The sequence below is a fragment of the Pongo abelii genome, chromosome 4 (assembly GCF_028885655.2).
Source record: "Pongo abelii isolate AG06213 chromosome 4, NHGRI_mPonAbe1-v2.0_pri, whole genome shotgun sequence".
In the NCBI taxonomy this organism is placed as follows: Eukaryota; Metazoa; Chordata; class Mammalia; order Primates; family Hominidae; genus Pongo; species Pongo abelii.
Genome location: NC_071989.2, coordinates 125,925,949 through 125,944,368, shown reverse-complemented (window position 1 = coordinate 125,944,368; position 18,420 = coordinate 125,925,949). Strand labels below are relative to the sequence as shown.

The window sequence follows — 18,420 nt, the reverse complement described above, 5'->3', positions numbered from 1 at the left end:
TTGCCTCTTAAAAATGTAACTATTAGATATTTCCAGTGATAAACCACCCCTGAAGTTAAAAAATCTCCTGAGGATTACATTAAACAGCCAGCGACTTTCTCCATTATGTTTTTCATTCTTTCTACACCCAATTTTCATCATTTCCAATTACACCATTTCCACTGCACACACAACTACCTTGACTTTGACTTAGCAAATGACAAATACATAGCGAGGAACACATTCATTCAAGGAACAAAAGACACTACACACAAAACAGCTGTTTTTGTTTTTTTGTTTTGTTTTGTTTTTAATGTGTAATTAAAACACAGTTCCTCCCTAGGCTTACCTTAACAGTGCATGCACTCACGTTCCTGGCTATCTCTGAGAATATATTACTTAAAGATCAATTGTTTTCAAAAAGAGGTAGGGAGATAATTTTGTCTCCTAGGAGACTTCTGGCAATGTCAGAGACATTTTTGATTGTCATCACTTTGGGATAAGGATTGCTGCTGGCACCTAGTGGGTAGAACCCAGGGATTTTACTAGATATTCTACAACACACAGGACAGCCCCCAACAACAAAGAATTATCAGGCCCAAAATGTCAATAGTGCTAAGGTTTTGAAGACTTGACCTATATTAACATGTCAATGCCACATTATCCCGAACTTTTCTTCATATCTTTCCTTCGAGAAGATTTTTGCATCCTGTAATATAATTTTCTTCTAAAGCACCAGTTGCCTATGCTTGTAATAGTCAACTATTTCATGTCAACTAATTTATGTCAACTATTCAAACTCCTGTAACTTGTTTTTACACACAAGTTGTCTTTCTTTATTCATTATCTCCAGTTTTATGTAGTGCAAAGAGACTAAACTGACGGCACCTCTATTTGCTAACCATGTAACCAGCTATATTAGTCTGCTTGGGCTACCATAACAAAATAACACAGATAGTCTGGCTTAAACAACAGAAATATTTTCTCACAGCTCTGGAGGCTAGAAGTTCATGCTTGATGTGTTGACCAACTCAGTTTCTGGTGAGGGTCCTCCTCATGGTTTGTTAATAAACGTCTTCGCTGTGTCCTCACGTGGCCTTCCTTCCTCCGTGCTCACGTAGAGAGAACGAGAACTGTGGTAGCTCATCCTCCTCTTACAGGCCAGTTCTATTGGATTAAGGCATCACCTTTTTGATATCATTTAAACTTAATTACCTCCATAATGGTCCTATCTTCAAATACAGTCATTTTGGGGATTAAGGCTTCAACATATGGATTTTGGCAAGGGACAGAATTCAGTCCACAAAACCAACCTGTGCGGTCTGTAGCAGCTTACCTATTTCTTTCCAGAATACTCCATGAACAACAACAACAAACAACCCTGGGAAGGTGATGACACCTGTGACTGACCATTTTCTGAGCTTACGTACACTCTGCCCTGGAGGATGTTATTAAAAACCTCTCTGTTTGTTAAACTCTCAGGTGAAATTTATGATATGGCTATGTAGAGTCAAACTATTTCATCTTACCAAAGAACGCCTAAAGAATAAAAAAAAAAATCAGGAAATTAACAGTGGGACGTTCATGTTCAAGGGGTTTCAGTAGCACTTATTCTGGGAAGAAATACAATAGTTAACTACCTAGATTTCTCCTAAACTCTTTTTTTTATTCCTGAATCTGTCTGGGTGCTTACCCTAGCTTGTGACAGCTGTCACCTACCTGATGTAGTGAACCCTGTGCTGTGTTCAGGCCCCCTTTCCAGGAGTCCCAAGATTGTTCCCTACAGTGTAGAAAGCGCTCTCAGCTAAGCCTTCGATGCCCAGGCCTACTCCGAGACTCCACGGGCAATGTCATGGTGCCTCCTTGGAGCAGCCTTCATACAAGGACTGTTCAAGTGTATGAGTCTGATCCCAAATCTGGACAACTTGGAGGGGAAAACCAAGCATCAGGCTCCTCATGAAGGAGGCTGAGGTTTTGGTATTCCTGCACTGGAGCCCAGCTTCTTCCTCCACATGATCCACCTTCATTCCCTTCCTGGGACATTTCCTAATAAACTTTATGCATACTAAACTTTATTTCAGAGCCTGTGTCTCTGGGAACTCACCTGAAGCATCCGATTTGTTAGATTGCCTCACCCTTATACTGTAAGGAGCATATATTTTGTACAATAGTACCTATTATATATAAAAATAGGGAGTACTCATGACAGTGAAGATAAAATTGGGATTTAGACCTTCATTGTTAAATAAAATGTGTTCAGCCCAAATAAGTGCTTTCATTTCTTTCTATGTGCTAAGGATTTTAATAGAAGGCTATATTTATTCCCCTTTCTAACACAGATTCAATGTGCTGATGATTATTTGCTTGTTGGATACAAATGTGGAAGGGTATAATTTTCTAACAGTTATTCTTTTTTTCTCTTTCTCTCACTTTTTTTTTGACAGGGCTTAGATTGATGGACTACTAAGCTAATTTATAGGTTCTGCTGTCTGAGATAAGTCTCCATTTCATTATCAGTGCTGTCTCAGGTGGAGAACCGAAATCACTGTGTATTCAATTAGTTATTGAATCTTGACACACCAGGTGCAGGGGTCACTCCACAAAGCAGTTGCTTTTGAGTAAGAAAACACAGTCAGAAAGGGGTTTAAAGAAACTTGGCATTGTTGAGCCATTTTATGATAGATTACCTGAAATGGCCCATGTTCAACATCAGAGCTGGGCTGCTTTGACAGTAGGTAAGAGGATAAATCAATGTATTTGGCAGTGTTATAAACAAATTAATATGAAAAAGGAAGAAAAATTGGGCTTTCAAGAAACTTCCAGAAGTACTCTCTAGATTTAGATAAAACAGCCTCCATGTTGTGAGGTCCTCCAGATTTAGAAACAGAATAATTCAGCTTTAAATAATACAGAACCTTCCCGCAACATAGCCCTTGCCCCATCATGTCTTAATTTGACTACTTATTAAAAATTAGCAGGTAAAGGGGGAAATATGCACAAATCCCCAAATATTTCATTACTCAAACTTTAATAATCATGAAAATGTCAAACATACATCATGGGAAATGGAGGGGCGGTTAGGGAGAGGAGAGAAATGTTCTGTTTTTCTTGCCCTTTATTATCAGAATTAATAGCTACTGGTAAAGTTCAAATGGACAAAATAGAATGAAACCTATTTCAAAATCCTTCTATCTTCAGTTTTTACAAAAATCCACCTAGCACAGTGCCAGGCTCTGATGAGGCGCTCCATAAATGTTGATTAGAGGAAGGAATCTATGAAGTCCTTGATCCATATTTAAAACCACAAATTAAACTTACCATCCAACATAAATCATATTAACTTTGTGGACAAATCCACAGAGCAGGGAAGGTTTATTATAAAACATGGGTCCCTCTAACTCCTTCAGTTGCTCAATCTGCCCTCTCTCAGACAAAACAGGGATAGATGAGGGAGGGAGAATAAAGCAAGGCAGTTGCTGCTGACTCTACCTCTACCTACCCGCAACCCCCACCCCATTCTTTCACTCCCATCTGGGGAAACAGGTGAAAATGAGGTAAGTCACCTGGTGACACCAGTTTCCATTGTTCTTTTACAAAGAAAGCTAACCACAACTCCATATGCCTGCCTGCTCCCGCAGCTCAATCAACCCCTTGATGTGCTTTGAAGGTCTTGTCACAGGAGCCTGTCATCATCAAGAAACCACTCCTCTGATTGTACAGTCTTTGTGCACATGCTAAGTAATTGATCTTCTCACCTTTCTTCATTCTCCTGCATCAAAGGAGAGTAATTTTGTTTAGACTTTCTTCTCAAAAGTCATGAATCCCCTTTGGGAAATCTTCAGACCGTGTCCACACAGATTGTATTCCCAGGAAAACAGCGATACCATCCTCCCGTTCTTTCTAGGAACAGTAGTAACTCTTTGCTTTAATTACCATGTGGGAAAACAAAGATGTTTTAAAATATCATTGCTGGTTTATTTCTAACAGTTTATGCCCATCTCTCAGTGATATACATGCACTTCAATGTCTGCAAAATATTTTCTCACTAGGCCACAGTGTCCAGAAACATACTTGTGTAGTAGAAGTTAGACTACATTCTGTGCAAATTGTTTTTTTTTCCATTCTACTTGGACCAAAATCACCAAGTAGATTTGACTGTTTACCTGTAAATATGCTCCCTCTCCTATGCTTTAGGTTTTCAAAAATTGATATCTCATGCTAAAAAATTTGCCCATTTACTTTATGGAAATTGCCTACTTTCTCACTTGCTCCTTTGTGTTCCATCAAAATTTGCACTTACTCCTCCTGTAACATCAAATGTGGGATATTAGACAAAGAAGTTGAGACCATTTTAATACATTAGAATATGCCCCTGAAACCTTACAATAAAATACTTATTTCCACAATCACCTGTGCTATATTCTAATTTAGTGCATTATTAAAGTATTATTAAAGTCCAAACCAAAGAAATTAACATAATTGTGTGAAAAAACTTCAATTAAAAAAATTTTACTTTTGTTCTCTGCTTGTATTATTCAGATAATATCCTTCATCTCAAATTCCCCCAAATCATACATTTGTCCTATTTTATTTTGTGTCTGAAAAACATGGTGAAGTATTTTGACATTTTATTTTAGACCTAAAGCATGAAGTTTCATGGCCTGTAACCTCAAATTATTTCCAGACTTTTTAAGATGTCATTCTCTGTAAATGTTCGTATACGTAAAAGCAAATAGAGTTTTATGGAGGAAGTATTACTTATCCAAGCTAGCTTCTTACATTTTTTTAAATATACCTCATTTAAAATGCATGTTTTACAAAACTTGTGAGACTAACTTGTAAGACAGAACACACTAGAGGAACTACCACATTTATGAATATAAGTAAAAAATTAAATAATGACAAACTGTTTGAAACATTGAATTCTGGCTAGAAATCTAGATAACCCAAACTTTGAATCTAGTTTGGCTTTCAGATAGGATAAACAATTGTCTCAATTTTCCCAGGATTATTCCATTTTTAAAACTGATAATCTCACATCTTGGGAACCCCTTAATTCTGGGAAAAACTCAGTCCTGGACTGTTGGTCACCTTTTTTCCAGAAGAGCATACAAAATATCACCAACAATGTATACCTTAGGTTTTTAATCACCTACTTTGAGATCATTAGAAGAAAACAATCAATATGGATAAAATAGACAAACCATTTGAGACCTTCTGTAATAAAAAACTGTACAGTTTGATTATTCATAAGTGTCTATGGTAGTCAAGGATCTCAGACTTCAACTGGGAGATTATTTTTCACTTGTTTTGTGAGTGGATACTGTTTCAATTGGCAGAGCGTGTGTGTGTGTGTGTGTGTGTGTATATATATATACACATAAACAAAAGCAGGAAAAAGGAATTACAAATTCACAAATTTAAGGAATGTTTGGGATCTAAACGGTGGTGTGAACACAAAATAAATCTGATATTTGGGGGCAGCACTGAAGCCAACAATGATTTGAAAGTAGAAAGAGCACTTAGTTACAAAACTGAGACCTGTGTAATGTGCATGCTAAATAAAAAGTTTGAATCCTAAATTAAATATTGGAAATGGAATGCCTTAAATATTTATGAATTTATATAACTAGAGTCTACTAAGACCTGCTCAGCATTTCCAGAATGAAATTCTCTCTTTAAAGAAAAGATATAAATTGTTCTTGTGCCAGGCGGCATGGAGTGGAGCATTAAGGATGTGCCCCCAAGGACCTGGAACTGGAAACAACGGACTATATATAATTTGGATAGGGATTTGAGGACAGTTACTCCCAATTTTCAACAACACTTGTAGATGAGTGTCTGTGGAAAGTTGCTTATAGATTATTCTGAGCTCACATAGAGATCACTAATGCAGACCCATTTTAGCTACTAGAGCTAACTGTCTAACAGACTTCGAATAGTTTCCTATTTTGCTATCTATTTTCTAAGGAAAAATTTCATATTTTTTTTAGTTTTCTCAAACTTCCTACTAATCCCTGCCATCTACTTTACTAGACAGTTTTGCTTTATATTTTTCAGAAAATGGTAATCAATTCTGTAAATTCTCAACCAATGAAGTTTCCTACAGTAACACACATTTTTCTTCATTCTCTTGTTACAATGAAGGAGGTTCCCCTACTCCCTTCTAAGACCACTCAACAAAATCTGGGGGATCCATCACCTCTCCACAGCTCAGGGAAATCAGACCACTCAATTTCCCTCTCATACTTTTCTGCTTCATTCATTAGTATCTTATCATTCTCAAGTTTTCCATTTATGGAAAAAGAGCCCTTCATTCATTATAAATATGTTATCTTTAATAAACCAAGCCTATCACTCTTTCTGCCTCTTCAAAGCAAATGCTTTAAAGTTCCCTTATAAATAAAATAAATTCTGTATTAAACCACATTTTCTGTATTGAGTCAGATATCAGTAACATAATGGTAAAAGGAAACACATTCATTTGAAAATTTAGAAGCATATTTCTAAACAGCTATGGATATACACACATAGAAATTTTAGTGAAAATTAGAAAATATTTAAAAGCAAAAAGAAATATTACATGTAAAATGCTGAGATGCAAATAAAACATTAATTTGAAGAATTTTATGGTCTGAAAAGTTTATATTACAATAAAATACTGATTATTATTTGCATATTGAGCAAAGAATAGGTTTCACATAATTCAAAAAGGACACAGAAAATAAACTGGAAGAGTGGATCAGTAGCTGCAACACTAGAAAGATGGCAGAGCAAGAGCAAAGAAAAATCCCTTTGGTTCCAGAAAATCTCCTGAAAAAAAAGAGGAAAGCTTATCAAGCCCTCAAAGCCACCCAGGCAAAGCAGACACTTTTGGCAAAGAAGGAGCAGAGGAAAGGAAAATGGCTCAGGTTTAAGCGACTAGAATTATTCCTACATGATTCCCAGCAGCAGAAACGTGACAAGGTGCATCTCAGATGACTAGAAGTGAAATCTCATGCCTTGAAATTGCCAGATAAACATTCCTTGGCCTTTGTTGTATGCATCGAAAGGATTGATGGCATGAGTTTACTGGTGCAGAGAACCATTGCAAGACTTCAACTAAAGAAAATTTTTAGTGGTGTCTTTGTAAAAGTTATCCCACCACCCACCCCTGCCACACGAACCTAAAAATGTTGGGAATAGTGGAACCTTATGTGACCTAGGGATTTCCAAATCTGAAGTCTGTCTGGTAACTCATTTTAAAATGTGGACAAGCCAAAGTCAATAGTAAGACCATCCCTCTGACAGACAACACAGTGATTGAGGAACACCTGGGGAAGTTTGGTATCATTTGCTTGGAAGACCTCATTCATGAAATTGCCTTCCCAGGAAAGCATTTCCAGGAGATTTCATGGTTCTTGCACCCTTTCCACCTCTCAATGGCCCTTCATGCTACCAAAAGTAGAGTGGGCTTCCTCAAGGAGATGGGCACACCTGGCTATCGGGGTGAACACATCAATCAGCTCATCCGCCAGCTGAACCCAGGTGCCAAACTACAGTAAATGTTTATCAATTAAATGGAAGCATGTGTTTTTGTTTTTTGGGGGGGTAGTTTTTATCAAGTATCTTCGGAGATGATTATTTCCTGCTTTATCTTCAAAAACTGGAAAGGAAGGTTCAAAGACAATACAGTAGTTGGCCAGGCGCAGTGGCAGTGGCTCATGCCTGTAATCCCAGAACTTTGGGAGACTGAGGTGGGCGGAGCACCTGAGGTCGGGGGTTCAAGACCAGCCTGACCTTGGAGAAACCCTGTCTCTACTAAAAATACAAAAATTAGCTAGGCATGGTGACGCATGACTGTAATCCCTGCTACTCAGGAGGCTAAGGCAGGAGAATTGCTTGAACCCAGGAGGCAGAGGTTGCAGTAAGCTGAGATTGCCCCATTGCACTCCATCCTGGGCAACAAGAGCAATACTCTGGAAGAAAAGAGAACAGTACAGTACAGTACAGTACAGAACAGTAGCTTATGTTCATGGCAAGCACCTCTCATCACAGTCCAGTTTCAAGGAAACATTCCAGCATTTTCTATACTGGCTGCCGCCTCATCTGAAATCAGCACATTCCATGAAGGAAGGAGTCCTGCTTTGCTGCATCGTCTATCCCAGGGTTTAATGTTGGTAAATGAGCAAATCTAGCATTTGTACAAGGCTCCCTAAGACTCCTGCAGCAGTCGACCAAGCCCAGGGACATAATTGAATCTGGAGTTTCCTGGGGCCTTGTTTTGAAAAAGACTTGAAATGCACACAGGAAAAAAGTCACAAAAACAAATGTTCATTTGTCACTGCAAAAAAAATAAAAAAGTGGAAGAGTGGAAAAATAAAGATAACTAAATGGAACAAAGTAGAAAGCAAGGCTATATTAGAGATTAATAGACTAGAAACTGATTTTAAGAGAACCTTTAAAATATAAAAATATCAGTAAGATTGATTTAAAAAAGAAAAAAGTATAAAAATCAGAAGCAACTTATTTATCAGCAGATAAATAAATTAGGCTATATTCAGTCAATAGCATACTATACAGTAATTACAAATGAATTACTATTATATCTATCAAGATATATAAATTTCAAAAAGAGTACAGAAGGACACTTTAAAAACTTTCAAAAACATGCAAAAAATATGTTTGTACCCATAAACATATTGGTATTCTTAAAACATGGTAAAATCTTAAAACATCCATGAAATAAAAAATCAGGAGTGGTTTCTTCTGCAAAAACAGGAAATAGAATGCAGTTGGGAACAGATACACAAGAGAAGGAGGCAAGCAAAGAAAGGAAGAAAGAGAAAAGAAATGGAAAACGATCTGTAACATATACAGCAAGGTGTTAAAAATTAACAAAGCTATGAGGCATGCACCCTCGATTTAATTATATTATTGTTTATATTTTTCTCTAAGCTTATATACTTACTGGTTCTTCTGCCTCAGCTGCTATGTACTCTTTAACACACTGAAATCTAACTTCTCGCTTTCCCCATTCCTCTGAGATGCTCTCAACAAGGTAAAACGTGATCATCTTTTATTATTTCAATAGCTTTTGGGGTACATGTAGTTTTTGGTTACATGGGTGAGTTGTATAGTGGTCAGGTCTGAGACTTTAGTACACCAGTCACCTCAGTAGTGTACATTGTACATTACTTCCTACTTGTAAGTGAGAACATACAGTATTTCATTTTCCATTCCTGAAATGAGATTTTCTTACTGCTAAAGCTAAATGTGTTTAATGTATTCATTGTGGTAGGCAAAATAAAACTCTCCCAAATGTCAATGTCGTAATCCTGAGCCTGTGAATGTGTTATTTTACATGTCAAAAGAAACTCTGAGATGTAATTAAGTTAAGGTGAGTCAGACGAGGAGATGATCTGGCTTATTCAAGTGAGTTCTATCTAATTATATGAAACCTTTAAATTGCAGAACATTTTCCAACTGTGGCTCAAAACAGAGACTGAGATTTGACAATGAAAGAAGGATCAGACAGATGTGATGTTGCTGGTTTTGAAGACTCAAGAAGAGCCACAAGCCAAGGAATGAGTGCAACACCTAGAAGCTGAAAACGGCAAGGAGCCGGATTCTCCCCTGGAGCCTCCAGAAATGATCACAGCCATACTGACTCCTAAATTTAGCTCACGAAGACCTTTGTTAGATGTCTGATGTTCCCAATTATATGAAAACAAATTTGTGTTTGCTAAGCCACCAACAGCATAGTAATTTGTTACATCAGCAATGAAAACTAACAGATTTATCTTACTTTATTTTTACAGCTTGTGATATAATTTACCATTTCTTTCTTGAATTGATCTCCAATATTTATTTTATATTTCCATAGGTTATTAAGAAACATGTGGTGTTTGGTTATATGAGTAACTTCTTTAGTGGTGATTTGTGAGATTTTGGTGCATCCATCACCCAAGAAGTATACACTGCATCCTATTTGTATTTGTTCCCCTCCTCCCCCCGAGATGGGGTCTCACTCTGTCATCCAGGCTGGAATGCAATGGCGCATCTCTGTTCACTGCAACCTCTGGCTCCTGGGCTTAAGCAATTCTCCTGCCTCAGCCTCCAGAGTAGCTGGGATTACAGGCACCCACTGCCACACTTGGCTAAATTTTGTATTTTTGGTAGAGATGGAGTTTCACCATGTTGGCCAGGCTGGTTTTGAACTCCTGACCTCAAATGATCTGCCCACCTTGGCCTTCCAAAGTGCTGGGATTACAGGCGTGAGCCACCGCTCACGATCCTATTTGTAGTCTTTTATCCTTCACCCCCTTCCTAACCCTTCTGCCTGAGTCCCCAAAGTCCATTGTGTTATTCTTATGCCTTTGCATCCTCATAGTTTAGCTCCCATTTATGAGTGAGAGCATATGTTGTTTGCTTTTCAATTCCTGAGTTACTTCACTTAGAATAGTCTCTGATCTCAGCCAGGTCACTGCAAATTCCATTAATTCATTGCTTTTTTTTGTGGCTGAGTAGTATTCCATCGTGTGTGTGTGTGTGTATGTGTATATATATATACACCACAGTTTATCCACTCATTGATTGATGGGCATTTGGGATGGTTCCACATTTTTGCAGTTGTGCATTGTGCTGCTATAATCATGCCCATGCAAGTATCTTTTTCATATAATGACTTATTTTCCTCAGTAGTGGGATTGCTGGATCAAATGATACTTCTACTTTTAGTTCTTTAAGGAATTTCCACAGTTTTCTATAGTGCTTGTACTAGTTTACATTCCCACCAGCAGTATAGAAGTGTTCCCTGTCCACTGTATCCATGCCAACATCTACTATTTTGTGATTTTTTGATTATGGCCATTCTTTCAGGAGTAAGGTCATATCACATTGTGGTTTTGATTTGCATTTCCCTGATCATTAGCAACGTTGAGCATCTTTTTCGTATGTTTGTTGGCCATTTGTATATCTTCTTCTGAGAATTGTCTATTCATGTCCTTAGCCCACTTTTTGATGGAATTAATTGTTTCTTCCTTGTTAGAGTTCATTGTAGATTCTGGATATTAGTCCTTTGTCATATGTATAGCTTGTGAAGACTTTTTCCCCACTCTGTAGTTGTCTGTTTACTCTGCTGACTGTTCCTTTTGCCACACAAAAGTTCTTTAGTTTAAGTCCCAGCTATTTATCTTTGTTTTTATTGCATTTGCTTTTGGGCTCTTGGCTCATGAAATTCTTGTCTAAGCCAATGTCTAGAAGGCTTTTTTCCAAAGTTATCTTCTAGAATTTTTATAGTTTCAGATTTTAGATTTAAGTCCTTAGTCCAACTTGAGCTGATTTTTGTAAGGTGAGAGATGAGCATCCAGTTTCATTTTCGTACATGTAGTTAGCCAATTACCCCAGCACCATTGTTGAAAAGGGTGTCCTTTTCCCATTTGTTTTTGTTTGTTTGTTGAAGATCAGTTGGGTGTAAGTATTTGGGTTTATTTCTGGATTCTCCATTCTGTTCCATTGGCCTATGTGCCTATTTTTATACCAGTACCATGCCGTTTTGGTGACTATGGCCTTATAATGTAGTTTGAAATCAGGTAATGTGATTCTGCTTAGTCTTGCTTTGGCTATGCGGGCTCATTTTTTGGATCCATATGAATGTTAGAATTGTTTTTTCTAATTCTGTGAAGAATGATGGTGGTATTTTGATGGGAATTGCATTGAATTTGTAGATTGCTTTTGGCAGTATGGTCATTTTCACAATATTGATTCTGTCTATGAACATAGGATGTGTTTCCATTTGTTTGTTTTGTCTATGATTTCTTTCAGCAGTGTTTTGTAGCTTCCATTGTAGATGTCTTTCACTTCCTTAGTTAGGTATATTCCTATTTTTTTTTTTTTTTTTGCAGCTATTATAAAAGGGGTTGAGTTCTTGATTTGATTCTCAGCCTTGTCTCTGTTAGCGTATAGAAGAACTACTGATTTATGTACATTAATCTTGTATCCAGAAACTTTGTTGAATTCCTTTATCAGGTCTAGGAGCTTTCTGGAGGAGTCTTTAGGGTTTTCTAGGTAAACAATCATATGATCAACAAACAGTGACAGTTTGATTTCCTCTTTACTATCTGGATGCCCTCTATTTTTTTTCTCTTTTCTGATTGCTCTGGCTAGGACTTCTAGTACTATGTTGAAGAGGAGTGGTGAGAGTGGGCATCCTTGTCTTGTTCCAGTCCTCGGAGTGAATGCTTCCAACTTTTTCCCATTCAGTATTATGTTGGCTGTGGGTCTGTCATATATGGCTTTTGTTATATTGAGGTACATCTCTTGTATGCCAATTGAGCTGAGAGTTTTAACCATAAAGGGATGCTGGATTTTGTAGAATTGTTTTTCTGCATCTATTGAGATAATCATACGATGCTTGTTTTTAATACTGTTTATGTGATGTATCACATTTCTTTTTTTTTTAAGAGGAAAATCTTTTTTATGGTATAATAAAACAAGGCCAAACAAAAAAGCTCAATAACTATACGTCTCCGCAGATAAAACATGTAGACAGATGCAGCTGCCTCGACTGGCTCAGGTTCTAAGAAGAGGGCATTAGGACCCCTTGCCCTCCACAATAACAAGTGGTTTCATTCTAAAAGATCCCCAGATGAAAGTAGGAGGATTCCAAGGAAAGGTGAGATGAAGGAAGTCCTATGACCTGAACAAACTCTGAACAGCACCTTAAATTATGGAGACCTCATCTTTTGGTCCCAGTCTTCCAGGCCTGACCCTTCAGTGTCCAGATAACCACCAACACCTGCCTGGTGGGGACATGTGGGCAGCAACATGGAGCGATAGTGTGCAGCATGCTAGACACTGGAGGGTAGACACTGGGTAATAGTCTTTAGGTTCAGCCTGTCACACATGTGCATTCTCAGAGCTCCCCAGACAGCACCCTACTGCTTTTGGCCCACTGGTGTCCAGCCAAAAATAGGCTGGCCAGGCATGGCGGCTCATGCTTGTAATCCCAGTGCTTTGGGAGGCTGTGGTGGGAGGATTGTGTGAACCCAGGAGTTCGAGGCTGCAGTGAGCTATAATCACATTTCTTGACGTGTATATATTACACCATCCCTGTATCCCTAGTATGAAACCCACTTGATCATTGTGGATATTATCTTTTTGGCATGTTGTTGGATTTTGTTAGCTAGTACTTTGTTAAGGATTTTAGCAACTATGTTCATCAGGGATATTGGTCTATAGTTTTCTTTTTTGGTTATATCCTTTCCTGGTTTTGGTATTAGGGTGATGCTGGCTTCATAGAATTATTTAGGGAGGGATCTCTCTTTTTCTTGGTATCAAATCTTCTTTGAATGTCTGATAGGATTGTCTAGTCCTGGACTTCTTTTTATTGGTAATTTTTTTAATTACCACTTCAATCTTGCTGTTATTGGTCTGTTTGGGGTATCTACTTCTTCCTGATTTAAACTAGAAGGGTTGTATCTTTCCAGGAGTTTATCCATCTCTTCTAGGTTTTCTAGTTTATGCATGTAAAGGTGTTCATAGTAGCCTTGAATGATCTTTTGTATTTCTGTGATATCAGTTATAATAGCTCCCATTTCTTATTGAGCTTATTTGGATTTTCTCTCTTCTTTTCATCGTTAATCTTCCTAATGGTCTATCAATTTTATTTATCGTTTCAAAGAAACAGCTTTTTGTTTTATTTATCTTTCATATTTTTTGTTTCAGTTTCATTTAGTTCTGCTCTGATCCTGTTTTTTTCCTTTCTTCTGCAATGTTTGGATTTGGTTTGTTCTTGTTTCTCTGGTTCCTTGAGGTGTGGACTTAGATTGTCTGTTTGTGCTCTTTCAGACTTTTTGATGCTGGTGTTTAGGGCTCTGAACTTCCCTCTTAGCACCACCTTTGCTTTCTCCCACAGGTTTTGATAGGTTGTGTCACTATTGTTGTTCAGTTTGAAGAATTTTTTAATTTCCATCTTGATTTCATTATTGACCCAATGATTATTCAGGAGCAGGTTATTTAATTTCCATGTATTTGCATGGTTTTGAAGTTGGAGTTGATTCCCAGTTTTATTCGACTGTGGTCTGAGAGTGCTAGACATAATTTCAATTTTCTTAAATTTACTGAGTCTCATTTTGTGGCCTATTATGTGGTCTATCTTGGAGAAAGTTCCTTATGCTCTTAAATAGAATGTATATTCTGCTGTTGTTGGATGTAATGTTCTGTATATATCTGTTAAGTCCATTTGTTCCACAGCATAGTTCAAATCCATTGTTTCTTTTTTGACTTTGCCTTGATGACCTGTCTAGTGCTGTCAGTGAAGTATTGAAGTCCCCCACTACTATTGTGTTGCTATCTCATTTCTTAGGTCTATTGGTAATTGTTTTATAAATTACTAATGTATTTATAAATTATGTATAAATACACACATGCTCCAGTGTTAGGTGCATATATGTTTAGGATTGTGGTATTTTCCTAGTTGGACAAGGCCTTTTATCATTATATAATGTCCCTCTTTGTCTTTTTTAACTGTTGTTGCTTTAAAATTTGTTTTGTCTGATATAAGAATAGCTACCCCTGCTCACTTTTGGTGTCCATTTGCATGAAATGCTTTTTTTCCACCCCTTTAAGTTCGTGTGAGTCTTTTTGTGTGAGGTGAGTCTCCTGAAGGCAGCAGATAGTTGGTTGGTGAGTTCTTATCTATTCTGTAATTCAGTATCTTCTAAATGCAGCATTTAGGCCATTCACATTTAATGTTAGTATTGAGATACGAGGTACCATTCCATTCATGATATTTGTTACCTGTATACCTTGGATTTTTGTTTTTTGTTTTTTTTAAATTGTATTTTTGTTTTATAGGTCCTATGAGATTTATGCTTTAAATAAGTTCTGTTTTGATGTGTTTCCAGGATTTGTTTCAAGATTTAGAGCTCCTTTTAGCAGTTCTTGTTGTGGTGGCTTGGTAGTGGCAAATTCTCTCAGCATTTGTTTGTCTGAAAAAGACTGTATCTTTCCTTCATATATGAGGCTTACTTTTTTTGCTGGATACAAAATTCTTGGCTGATAACTGTTTTGTTTGAGGAGGCTGAAGAGAGGGCCCCAATCCCTTCTATTTTGTAGAGTTCCTGCTGAGAAATCTGCTGTTAATCTGATAGGTTTTCCCTTAGAGGTAACCTGCTGCTTTTGTCTCACAGCTCTTAAGATTCTTTCCTTTATCTTAACTTTAGATAACCTGGTGACAATCTCCCTAGGCGATGATAGTTGTAAGGTGAATTTCCCAGGTGTTCTTTATGCTGCTTGTGTTTGAATGTCTAGATCTCTAGCAAGGCCAGGGAAGGTTTCTTAGATTATTTCCCCAAATATGTTTTCCAAACTTTTAGATTTCTCTTCTTCCTCAGGAGCACCGATTTTTTTTAGGTTTGGTCATTTAACATAATCCCAGACTTCTTTGAGGCTTGGTTCACATTTCTTATTCTTTTTTGTCTTTGTTGGATTGGTCTAATTCAGAGACCTTGTGTTCGAGCACTGAATTTCTTTCTTCTACTTGTTCACTTCTATTGCTTAGACTTTCCAGAGCATTTTGCATTTTTATAAGTGTGTCCATTGTTTCCTGAAGTTTTTTATTTTATGCTATCTATTTCCTTGAATATTTCTCCCTTCACTTATATCATTTGTTTTGTATTTCCTTACTTAGGGCTTCACCTTTCTCTGGTGCCTTGCTAATTAGCTTAATAATTGACTTCCTGAATACTTTTTCAGGTAAATCAGGGATTTCTTTTTGGTTTAGCTCCATTGCTGGTGAGATAGTGTGATTATTTTTTGGGCAGGTAGGGGGGTTAAAGAACCTTGATTAGTCATATTACCAGAGTAGTTTTTCCGGTTTCTTCTCATTTGCGTAGGCTCTGTCAGAGGGAAAGTCTAGGGATGAAGGCTGTTGTTCAGATTCTTTTGCCCCACAGGGTATTCCCTTGATATAGTACTCTCACCCTTTTCCTATGGATGTGGCTTTCTGAGAACCGAGCTGAAGTGACCGTTATCTCTGTTCTGGATCTAGCCACCCAGCAAGTCTATCAAGGTCCAGGCTGGTATTGGGGGTTTTCTGCCCAGAGTCTTGTGATGTGAACCATCTATGGGTCTCTCAGCCATGGATACCAGCACTTGTTCTGGTGGAGGTGGCAGGGGAGTGAAATGCACTCTGTGAAGGTTCTTACCTTTGGTGGTTTAATGCACGATTTTTGTGCTGGTTGGCCTCCTGCCAGGAAGTGGGGCTTTCCAGAGAGCATCAGCTGTGGTTATAAGAGGAGGAACAGGTGGTGGGCAGGGCCCTACAACTTGCAAGATTATATACCCTTTGTTACCAGGATGGGTAACGAAGGACCATTAGCTGGGGGCAGGGCTGGGCGTGTCTGAGCTCAGACTCTTCTTGGGCGGGTCTTGCTATAGCTGCTGTGGGGGTTGGGGGTGAGGTTCCCAGGTCAATGGAGTTATATTCCTAGGAGGATTATGACTGTCTCCATTATGCAGGTTGTCAGGGAACTGGGGAAAAGTCGGCCTCACTTAGCTCCCTTGCAATCCAAAGGGCTGGTCTCACTTCCACCATGCTCCCCACAACAGCACTGAGTCTGTTTCCAGGCAGTGGGCAAGCAGGACTGAGAACTTGCCCCAGGCTACCCACCTCCCAGCAGCAAAATCAAGTATGGCTTTCCTTCTTTCTCCACCTGTGGCATCTGCACACTGAATTCACATCCTCCCCTGAGTTCTGGCCAGGAGGCTTCTCTATCAGTTCAAATTGTTACAAAGTTTAGTTGGAGGTTTCCTTCTCTGTGTGGCCTTTTCTCAGCACCTCTAGTTGCCTTCCTGGAGGACCCCTGTGAGACCAGGCAAAAATGAGTTGCTAGGGGACCCAGCGAGCTCCCAAGGCTTTTCCCGCTGCTTCCTCTACCTCTGTATTGCACTCAGCTTTCTAAGTTGACTCAGCTCCAGGTAAGGTCAGAATCTTCTCCCTTAATCTAGACCTTCAGTTTCCCCAGTGTGGGTTTGTGCTGAGGGAAGGATGATCTCCCTTTCCCACTTCCACAGTTTGTGCACTCACAGTATTTGGGGTGTCTCCTGGGTCCTGCAGGAGCAATCTGCTTCCCTCAGGGGGTCCTCTCAGGTATCATGACATGTTCCTGCAGTCATTCTGGAGCAAAAATTCATGATGTGAGCCTCCACATGCTGCTCTGTCCATCCGAGTCGGAGCTGCAATCTAATCCTGCTTCCCACCCACCATGATCCTCCGCCTCTTGAATCTCCTCTAATAGTTCTGATGCCCTATTCTTCTGGTTTTCCTCCTTTGTTTAGAACAGACCCTCCCCTCAGTACATGTATTAGTCTATTCTCACACTAATATAACAGAATATCTGAAACTGGGTAATTTATAAGGAAAAGAGGTTTAATTGACTCATGGTTCCACAGGCTGTACAGGAATCACAGCTGTGGAGGTCTCAGGAAACTTACAATCATGGTGGAAGGGGAAGGGAAAGTAGACACATCCTACATGGCTGGAGCAGGAGGAATAGAGAGAAAGGGAAAGTGCTTTTAAACAGTCAGATCTCTTGAGAACTCAGTATCACAAGAACATCAAGGGGGAAATCCACCTCATGATCCAATCACCTCCCAGCAGACCCCCTCCTCCAACACTGGGAGTTATAATTTGACATGAGATTTTGGCATGACAATTACAATTTGACATGAGATTTGGGCAAATCTTATCAGTACCCTTTCAGGATGACCTCTTTTCTAACTATCAATAAATATTGGCATAACACCAGTGATTCCTCTTCATCCTTCAAATTTCAATCCAACTCTTTGCCTTGGTTCTGTCATCTATGCCAGCGGTTCTCAATCAGAGGCAATTTTATCCTCCAGGAGGTATTTGAAGGTGTCTGAAGATATTTTCCTTACAACTGGAGGGTGCTACAGACTTCTGGAGGAAAAAGACCACTAAACGATACACAGGACAGCTCACCACATAAAGAATTATCCTGTACAAAACGTCAATAGTGCCAAAGTGAAGAACCCTGATCTATGCGCCCTGCTTTAAATATCATATAGGTGAATGACTCCAAATCTTATTTTTCAACTTATATCTTTACCCACAACTGTAGACTCATATATATCGACAACTCTACTAAATGTAATTAAAATAAAAATCTCTCTCCCAATTTACATTAAACATTTTAAAGTTCTTATAATAAATAACGACTCTATTTGTCTGTATTCCAAACTGATATCTTGAGTATAATTTGTGTCTCCTTTAAATCCCGTCATTCCCCAAATCACATTTTTTTTTTCTTGTCTAAGATTCCACGTAAACATTGACTTTTTTCCATTCTTCTTAGGAAATATGTTGTTTTAAGCGATCAAGTTTGTAGTAATTTGTTACAGCAGAACTAGAAAACTAATATGTTCATCTAATTT

At 38.4% G+C, this 18,420-nt stretch overlaps 1 pseudogene; it reads left to right on the top strand.

Moving 5' to 3' along the window:
* Positions 1-6,744: 6,744 nt before the first annotated feature.
* LOC100444822 (ribosomal protein uL30-like) lies at positions 6,745-7,336 on the top strand (annotated as a pseudogene).
* The last annotated feature ends 11,084 nt before the right edge of the window (positions 7,337-18,420 follow it).